The 9,695-nt window shown below is 36.4% G+C and overlaps 1 pseudogene; it reads right to left on the bottom strand.

Moving 5' to 3' along the window:
• Positions 1-1,534: 1,534 nt before the first annotated feature.
• On the bottom strand, positions 1,535-2,673 carry LOC105709588 (RNA-binding motif protein, X chromosome-like; annotated as a pseudogene).
• Positions 2,674-9,695: the final 7,022 nt, after the last annotated feature.

Here is a 9,695-nt window from a genome sequence, read left to right as displayed (position 1 = left end):
CTGGGAGGTAAATTAGGCTTATAAAATAATACAGCAAAAGAAAGCCAAGTGGCCTAATTGTTTCCAGTGTGCTTAGTATGGTTGTTACTTTCCATATGTCACTCATAAGTTTTATTCTACAACTAAACTCTTGTTTCTGCATAAGCCACCATAAAAAAAATGTTTCATTTACTGGCAGACACTTGACTAGATAGAGCTACCACTTATATCCATCATTCTTATATTTCAACTTAATTTCTAAATTGAAGAGTTGTCACCATGACTTTAGCTAAGCAAAACGAAAGCCAAAGCTGTAAAATCTATGTAAAGCACCACAAGAACTTCTTGACTACCTCCACTTACCAATTTCCTTAATTACTTCCCCTTTTCCATTTGATCAATTACTTGTTTTAAATAACTACCACTTACTCCCTAGTTATGAGTGTTAATAACATTGATGCCTTTCTCAGATCCACAGTGATCCTTGAAGGCAAGATCTATTGCCTACACCAAACCAATTCTGACAGCACTGCTTATGCAACTGTAGTGACTTACTGACAATCAGCCGCCTTCTGTTTCAACAACTCTTAGCATTTGATTTCTCTTACTGCCAGCTTTATCTACTGTGAATAAATCAGCACTCCAGGACCATAATGAGCATAATCCTCAACCATCTTTGCTGTTTCACAGGCATTTGATGCTTTAAATCTAATGTGGAATGCTGATAGATTCACTTTTCAGAAGTCATAAGCCTTTAGGAAGTTGGTGATAACTTCATTGCTTATCTATTTTCTCCTTTGCAATCAAGCTGTTCCTTTAAAAGTTAGACACTACAGAGTTGCCAAAACTTGAAACAGTAAGAGCAAGCACCTTTGCAGCTTCATGTTTGCTTTTGGCCAAACTTTTTATTTAGTGTTCTATAGTTGTTTAACACATACTTAAATGGTCTTACTGGGGGAGGGGAAAGGGGAGGTTCTTGTGGATTCCCAAGGAAATGTCAGAACGGCAAAATGACCAGCATTATCCATTGGCTTTTTTGGGTTTACTGGGTGAATAGCAGTTTCCTTACATAGGCATCTGATCTCAGGGTTTTCATGGTGAAACAGTGAGATTTCAGTTGGAAGACACCCTGAAATGTTTTGAGTAGCATATCCCAATCACCCTCTAATAACTAGCTTGTTTGTATCTTTCCATTTTAGATGGCTGGATGTTTTGTGGAAGACCTTGGAATTGCTTGCCTCATTTACTGGGAAAAGTCAGATAGGAAGTGGCCTTGAGGGACACTTTCACTTGGAAAGTTACAACACTAGTACAAGTCATAACACATTTAACATTTGCTTATTGAAAAGCAATGTCATAAAATCAAATAAAATTAAAAATGTTTTACTTTTTTCCTGACAAAAACATAAAAATTACAGAGGGGAACTTAACAGGGAATTTAAAAAAGGTAACACAGTTTTTCCATTTAGTAGTTCTTGGGTAGTTATGACAGAATAGTTTCCACTTTTTGTTTGTTTCTTTGAACTGTAATTTTGGTCCAAAGTTTTGTTTGCTTCTAGTATCTGCTTCTGCTTCCCTCTTTATCAGATCAGCTTCCTCCATGGCCACCACCTCTTCTTGCTCTGAGGGGCTTGAACTGCTGTAGGAATCACGTGGAGGAGGGCTTTCCATAGAAGGGGGAAGCCCTCTTTCTTGTCTGCCAATGCGATCATGACTACTTGAGTAGAGATCATTTCGGCTGCTTGAGTAATTGTCTAGACTTTCACCATTCAGGTCACGTAAACTGCCGTAATCATGATAGCGATTGATTGCATGATAAGATGGCAGGGCTCTCATGTAGGTGGAACACTACGTGAGTTACTTTAACTCTCATTTCAATCTCTGTAGGAACCTCTACTTGGATGATCTGAATAGTTATGATCATGACCATATCCATCTCTATCACTATAGCCTCTTGATGGATAGTCATCACGTGAACTGGAATGACCATAATCCCAGTAAGTAAGTATAATCTCGTGGTGGTGGTGTATAATCTCTTGTATCAGGAAAACTCGGGTAAGCTGTCTTTAGTAGAATATCCATCATCCCTTGGGGACAAATAAATATCTCTGTGAGATGGCAGTGGTTTCCTTCGAGGTGGACCTCCATAACTATCTCTTCCACATGATACGGGAGCTCTTCCTCCCATTGCACTGCTGCTGCGAACTGGTCCTAAAGGTGCAGATCTCTTAGGAGAAGGAACCCCACTTCTTGGTGGTGGTCCTTTACTGGGAGTGGTCCCCTGGAAGAACTCATGTTAAAATTAATGGAATATCCACCATCAACCATGTGTCCTCCTTGAGAGGGTGGTCTCCTGGTTCCTCCACTTCCTCCTCCTCCACCTCTAATACCTCTTGGAGGGCCTCTACTTCTTGGAAGTGAACGCAGTTCATGTCTACCACTTTCAAATGATGGTTTGGTGCTTGTTCCACCTTGATGGCTTTTCCATCTGGTAACTTTCCATTCATGTCTCTGGCTGCATCCTTAGCGTCTGCTGGGCTTTCAAAGTTGACAAAAGCAAATCCTCTTGATTTGTTGGTTTCATGGTCTTTCATCAAGAATACTTTCACTATTTGTCCATATTTGCCACATAACTGTGCCAAGAGCTTTCTTGTTTGTTTCTGTATTAAGCCCACCAATGAAGAGCTTTCCTGGGCATCTGCTTTAACCATTTTTTTTTTTTTTTTTTTGGTGTTAGTGAGTTGGAGGAGTGACAATAGGTTCAAGCTCCAATGAGCTCATGGACAGGGGCTTCCTACCAGCTCAGTACCAGTGGTGGCTTCTGGGTCCGAGGACCAAACCATGAAGCCGCTAGCACTACTGTGCAACCAATATGCATACATTTTAATTCTGTTTTTGTTTTCTTTTTTTTGATTGAGTCTCATTCTGTAGCAGGGCTGGAGTGTAGTGGTGCAATCTCGGCTCACTGCAACTCTTTCTTTGAGAATTGTTCATTCATGTCCTTAGCCCACTTTTTGAAGGGATTTGTTTTTCTTGCTAATTTGTTTGAGGTCCTTGTAGAGTCTGGATATTAGTCCTTTGTCAGATGTATAGATCGTGAAGATTTTCTACCACTCTGTAGGTTGCCCATTTACTCTGCTGATTGTTTCTTTTGCTGTGAAGAAACTTTTTAGTGTAATGAAGTCCCACCTATTTATCAGTTTTTGTTGCATTTGCTTTGGGATTCTTGGTCATGGAGTCTTTGCCTAAGCCAATGTCTAGAAGGGTTTCTCCAATGTTATCTTCTAGAATTTTTATGGTTTCAGGTTTTAGATGTAAGTCCTTGATCCACCTCAAATTGATTTTTAGATAGGGTGAACGATAAGGATTCATTTTTACTTTTCTACATGTAGCTTGCTAATTATCCCAGCACCATTTGTTGAATAGGGTGTCCTATAAAGGAAAACCCATCAGATTAACAGCAGATTTCTCAGCAGAAAACCTACAGACTAGAAGGGATTGGTGCCCTATCTTCAGCCTCTTTAAACAAAACAATTATCAGTCAAGAATTTTGTATCCAGTGATACTAAGTATCATAAATGAAGGATACAGTTTTTTGTATGAAAGATAGTCTTTGTCAGACAAACAAATGTTGAAGGACTGTGCCACTACCAAGCCAGCACTACAAGAACTGCTAAAAGGACCTCTAAGTCTTGAAACAAATCCTCAAAATACATCAAAACAGGACATTTGAAAGCATAAATCTCACAGGGCCTATAATACAACAACACACACACACACACACACAAAAACCAATAACAACAGCAACAAAAACCCAAAACAACCAAGGTATGCAAGCAACAAATAACAGGATTAATAGAATAGTACCCCACTTCTCAATACTAAATGAGTGTAAATGGCCTAAATGCTTCACTTAAAAGATACAGAATGGCAGAATGGATAAGAATTCACCAACCAAGCACCTGCTGCCTTCAAAAGAGACTCCCCTAAAACATAACGACTCACATAAACTTAAGGCAAAGGGGTGGAAAAAGATATTTTATGAAAATGGACAACAAAAACTAGCAGGAGTAGCTATTGTTATATCAGACAAAACAAACTTTAAAGCAATAGTAGTTAAAAAAGACAAAGAGGGACATTATATAATAATAAAAGGTCTTGTCCAATAGGAAAGTATCACAATCTTAAATATATATGCATCTAACACTGGAGCTCCTAAATTTATAAATCAATTACTAGTAGACCTAAGAAATGATATAACTCTGTCTTTTCCAGATCTCTGCCTCTACAACTTCCAACTGCCTCAACCTTTCCTTTTTTCCATTAATATTCTTCACTTCCATGAGTTCGCTTGGGGGCTTTGGGTTTACCTCTCTGTTCCCGTGTTTTTAAAATTTTGTGTAGGAAGCAAACCAGAGCAGTTACAAGATTAGTCTCACCTGCTTCACTTCTGTGAAAAATCAGTCTTGAGGGATGTCTTTTAAAAGTCAATGTCTGAAAGACATTTTTTTCTTATTTTTTATTTTTGTTTTGTTTTGTTTTTTCCCCAGCAGTATGGTAAATCTAATCCTTTTTATACCATCTTAGTGAGAACGTGAAATTTCATATTGCTTTTAAATCCCAGTCTAAAGCCATGTTAAGTACTATAATTTATGGATTTTTTAAAAAACCTCTGGACAAATATCTATGCCAATGAGTTTACTTAATTGTTAACCCCTTTTCTGGAAAAAAAATTGTTGTAAACAATAGAGTGGGAGAGACCAGAAAATGATTTAAGTAACCCAGCTGTACATAATTCAAAGATGACCTTGAAATACAAAAATAAAAAAAGAAAAATTGAAAATCAATATAATGCATTTTAGAATTACTTAAGAAAACATTTTCAATATATAAAAATAAAATAGATTTTAGAAAATTTTCAGAGTAGCCTGGAGTACAGTCAAGAGCAGTTTAAAAGGATCCTTGTTCTCTATTTGTAAATGTTCACAGGCCCAAAAGAAGGAAAACAGAAAATCTAAATTGGAAATAAAAATTGTCAACTTACAAAACCTCCAAATGTGGCTGTATATTTCAAAGAGATTTTAAAGAATATAAACTGACTAAAAATGATAATTAATATATGGCTCTCCAGATGAAATAAAATTGTTGAATTGTGCAAGAAGGAAAGAAAGATATAGAAAAAGTGAATCTTGAGGCTTAATATAAATACTAAATCCTTTAGGTAACTGAACTTTATTCACCTTGATTAACAGAAAACACTCAGTCTTGAACATTTTTAACAATCCTTAGTCTCTTTCAGTCTCTTTCCTATGACTATTAATTTGTGAACATTATCAGAGGAAATTTCTTTATTCTCTGTGATAGAAACCATGTAACTTTTTTGTGTAACCTACTTTGGACACTGAAGTTCCAGAAGAAACAAACTATGAAAGAATTATTTTTAGAAGATCCCTAAATATTAACAAACGAGCAGACTATAACCAATCTAGATATCCCATAGTACTTACACTATGTATGAGTTATGAGTCTAGAATTATTTTCAAATTATTCCAATGAGCAGAATATAATTGGAGAACAGAGTAATTGGAGAAAACCCGTAAGAATGTGTATTTATTCTAGAATATCATACAATTTTGTTTTTATATATATGCAAAAATTAGGACATATCGTAAGTATATAAGATCAACAACACAGCACACATAAAAGTTCAGAAGTATTCTTCCTAAAATATCATAAATATTTTGTAAATGTATATAAAAGCATTAGGTGATGCTCTAGAGGTATAAACTCAGCAACATGACATAGTTATTGCCTATTACAGCCTATTGCTTGGATCAGTAGTCAGGGATTATCCTCCTTGCCTGAGAATAATTTTAGTCTTGGGTAAATTAATCAAAGTTATCTTTCAATAATCTAGCCATCTCACCTATAGTGTAATATGTATTTGTTAGTGTAGGTGGATAGTTAGACATGAGCAAAAAGGGTAGCTCCTAAAAATGTAAGCTCTATGAAATCTCACACTCCAGAGACCATCCAAAACATGTGTGCTAGGTATGAGCAGAGAGGAGGGAAAATACCTTTGCAAGAAGGAACTCCCCAAAATGCCTCTTAAAATGCCCAGTAATCACTCATTCTGTGATTGAACTGTGAAACTATAGTTAGCTATATGCTGATAAGGAGGGGAAAAAGGCAAAGGGGAAATTGCTAAGAGATACAAAGGCACAATAACTACATGTTTAACTGCTTAAGGAGGGGAAAAAGGCAAAGGGGAAATTGCTAAGAGATACAAAGGCAGAATAACTACATATTTAACTGCTGTTTATACACCTTCCTGGGATGGCGTCATGAACCACACTACCATTAGGTAAGATTTGTATTGATCACTGGGCCTGCACATGCTCATCAACTGACAGTAAGGGAGAATCCTACAAACCTGGGGTGGGAACTTGGTGGGGGAAAAGGCAGGGACTTAAGGCAGAAGTGGGAAATCAGACACAGACGAAAGCAGAGACTTGAGACAGAGGTGCAAACTTAAAGAAAGTGTGTGACATAATAAAAAACAACATAGAACTTTCATGGTTGCTGGCCCATTCTCTTCCAAGCAGCCCACTCTGCCTCTTTAAATAATCTGTGATATCACTTAACCGTTAATGCTACTGCTGCTGCTCCCAGCCTAGTCAGCTCACTCCTCTCTTGGAGTGTACTTTCTTCAATAAACTCTCCGCTCTCTTTGTTAAATTGTCTCTTGGCCAAATTCTTTCTCCCAAGAACACTAAGAACTGAGGACACCATACTTCCTGGTAACTTATTGAAATATATTAAGTTTCTCTTTTGTTGTGTTACAATATCCTTGCTGGTGAAGAAAATCTGAGGGTTATAATTCTGTAATTTGAGAAGTACTCATGCCAAAAATAAATATTTTGGATAATCCAGCACCAAATTTTTATTTCATATATTTTTAAATTTTATATTTCAATATTAATGATTAAAGTTTTTATGCAAGAATCTCTCATTGAACAGAATGACAAAAATCTATGAAGAATATCAGGAATTCTGTCACAGATGCACAAAATTTGCTTTCCAATTCTGTGAAGAACAGATGGGAGTTGTCAGGTCGCAAGATCTATAGGACATAATCTAAGAAAGTCACCATGGCTGTTGGATGACATCAGATAATCTCAAATAGACATTTGGTAAAATATTCTATGAGACAATCATCACAATAGTGATAAATTGGCCCTTATTTCAAACATAAAAGCAGAAATATTCTTAGGAGGTATTTTATGCTATTGATCGTCTGTATGGGCTTTTAGTGTATGCTAAAGGGAAAACCTGAAAGAATTAACTGTTGTCAACAAATTAATCATATTCCAGAAAAAGCTCAAGAGTATTTGTAAAATGAACAAAAAAATTGCCAAGAGACGAACAAAGTTGAATTTTCAATTCTACATCTAATCTAAAATCCCAAGGCATGCAAAAGAAGCAGAAAAAGGTAACCTATAATGAGGAAAAAAATCACCCCTTTCTGTAAATTTTTATTTCCATCTGGATTATTTTCCTTCTACCTGTGGGAATTCCTCTAACATTTCTTGCAGTTCATATCTGCTTATTGCCTTTAAATTTTGTTAGGCAGGACCACAGCAGAATCTGGCCTATGGCTAATTTTGCTCCACAATTGAGGCACACATTTTCTATGTACTCTACCCGATACTGTGTGAATTATTAGGCTTTCCACTCTTGTTAATGGAAGTGAGCATTTGTTTTTCTGGTCCTGTGTAAGTGCAAAGAATGCTACCTCTGTCTTTTCATACATTTCTTTCTCTGGTCTCAAGTTGTTTTCCCATGTTCATGGGCTGATTAGTATTCAGCTGATGACTCAAGAACTCTTCCAGATCTCTAGAATTCTCTTTCTGGGTAACTCTCTCCTTTCTGTTACTCTACATTGCAAACTCTGTCAACTGTGTCTTCCCTTCTTTCCCTATCATGTCTCTTCAAGCCATAGGATCTATCTGGTTTTCCTCTTTCTGTGCCACCTGGAAACATCTTCACAAAGTATACTGGGACAATCAGAGAGCTTACATTGTTTATTTATTATCTCTGTTATTGCTCTCTGTCATTGTCTGATATCCAACGTCTTCAAAACCTTTGTTTCATTTATTTTGTGCATTTCAAAAATGTTTTGGGCAGGAAGATATATCTAATCCTACTTATTCTATCTTGTTCAGAAGAAGTCTTGAAAGTAGGCTTTTTGATTTGCATATGTTTTAATATGTTTAATCTTTGTCAATGAATAAGGAGACATTCTTTTTTTTTTTTTTTTTGAGTTGGAATTTCGCTCTTGTTGCCCAGGCTGGAGTGCAGTGGCACAATCTTGGCTCACTGCAACCTTTTGCCTTCTCGTTTCAAGCGATTCACAAGGAGACATTCTTAGTGAAACATAAACTTCACATTAGTATTCTTTCAATCTCTGATACTCATTTACTAACATAAATCCCACTGGCTATGAGCCAATTAGACAGCAGATGGTTCAGTTTAAATCAATTAAACTGAATGATTTGTACTATAATAACTGGGACTATCAAAGTGCATGTCCAAAAAACACTCTTCTTTTAACAATAATCCTTATGCTTTTGACAGTCCTTGAGGAAGCTCAGCTGAGGTTCGCCTTCAACATTTATCAACATTATTAATCTTATAATTTTTATTTATAAATGAAGTGGCTAGATGAGTAAAAAATATTATTATTCAGTATTAATCTGAACAAATGTTTATTACCAGTATTTTATGATTTTTATTTAATTTTGTTTTTTGATCAATTATATGATTATGGGATACAAAGTGATGTTATCATGTATATACAGAGTGTGGAGTGATTAAATCAAGCTAATTAACGTATCCATCAACTTAAATACTTAACATTTGTTCTTCCTGTCTCCTGGCAGCTTCATATCCTTTGACCATTTCCCCAACCCCTCGTCTCTGATAACCGCTGTTAAATTTTTGCTTCTATGAGTTTGATTGTTTTAGATTCTACATATAATTGAGAACTTGTGATATTTACTTTTCTGTGCCTGGCTTATTTTACTTAGCATACTGTCCTCCAGGTTCACCTATTTTTGAAAGGACAAGATTTCCTTCTTTTTAAAGGCTGACTGGAATTACATTATGTAGACAGGCCACATTTTCTTTATCCATTCATTTGTTAAAGGAAGCTTAGGTTGATACCATAACTTGGGCATTGTGAATAGTGCTACAATAAACATGCGAGTGCAGCTATCTCCTCAATATGTTGTTTTCGTTTCCTTTGGATATGTACCCAGCAGTGGGATTGCTGGATCATATGGTAGATCTATGTTTTAGTCTCTTGAGCAATCTCCACATTGTTTTACTCAGTGGTTGTGTTAATTTATATTCCCACCAACAGTGAACAGGGTTTCCTTGTCTCTATATCCTTGCCATCATTTGTTGTTATATTTTGTCTTTTTGAAAATAGCTGTTTTAACACACACTGGGGCCTGCTGAGGGGTGGGGGCGCAAGGGGAGGAAACCTAGGTGGTGGGTCAATAGGTGCAGCAAACCATCATGGCACACGTATACCTGCACGTTCTGCACATGCATCCCAGATCTCAAAGTAAAATAACAAAAATTTTAAAAAGAGAAAGAAAATAGCTGTTCTAACAGGGGCAAGGTGGTATTCATGGTTTTAATTTGCACTT

Source organism: Aotus nancymaae, unplaced genomic scaffold (genome assembly GCF_030222135.1).
Source record: "Aotus nancymaae isolate 86718 unplaced genomic scaffold, 86718_ANA_hifiasm-v0.15.2.pri h1tg000040l, whole genome shotgun sequence".
NCBI lineage: Eukaryota > Metazoa > Chordata > Mammalia > Primates > Aotidae > Aotus > Aotus nancymaae.
The sequence above is the reverse complement of the archived record's forward strand: the minus strand, read 5'-3'. Positions and strand labels throughout refer to the sequence as shown.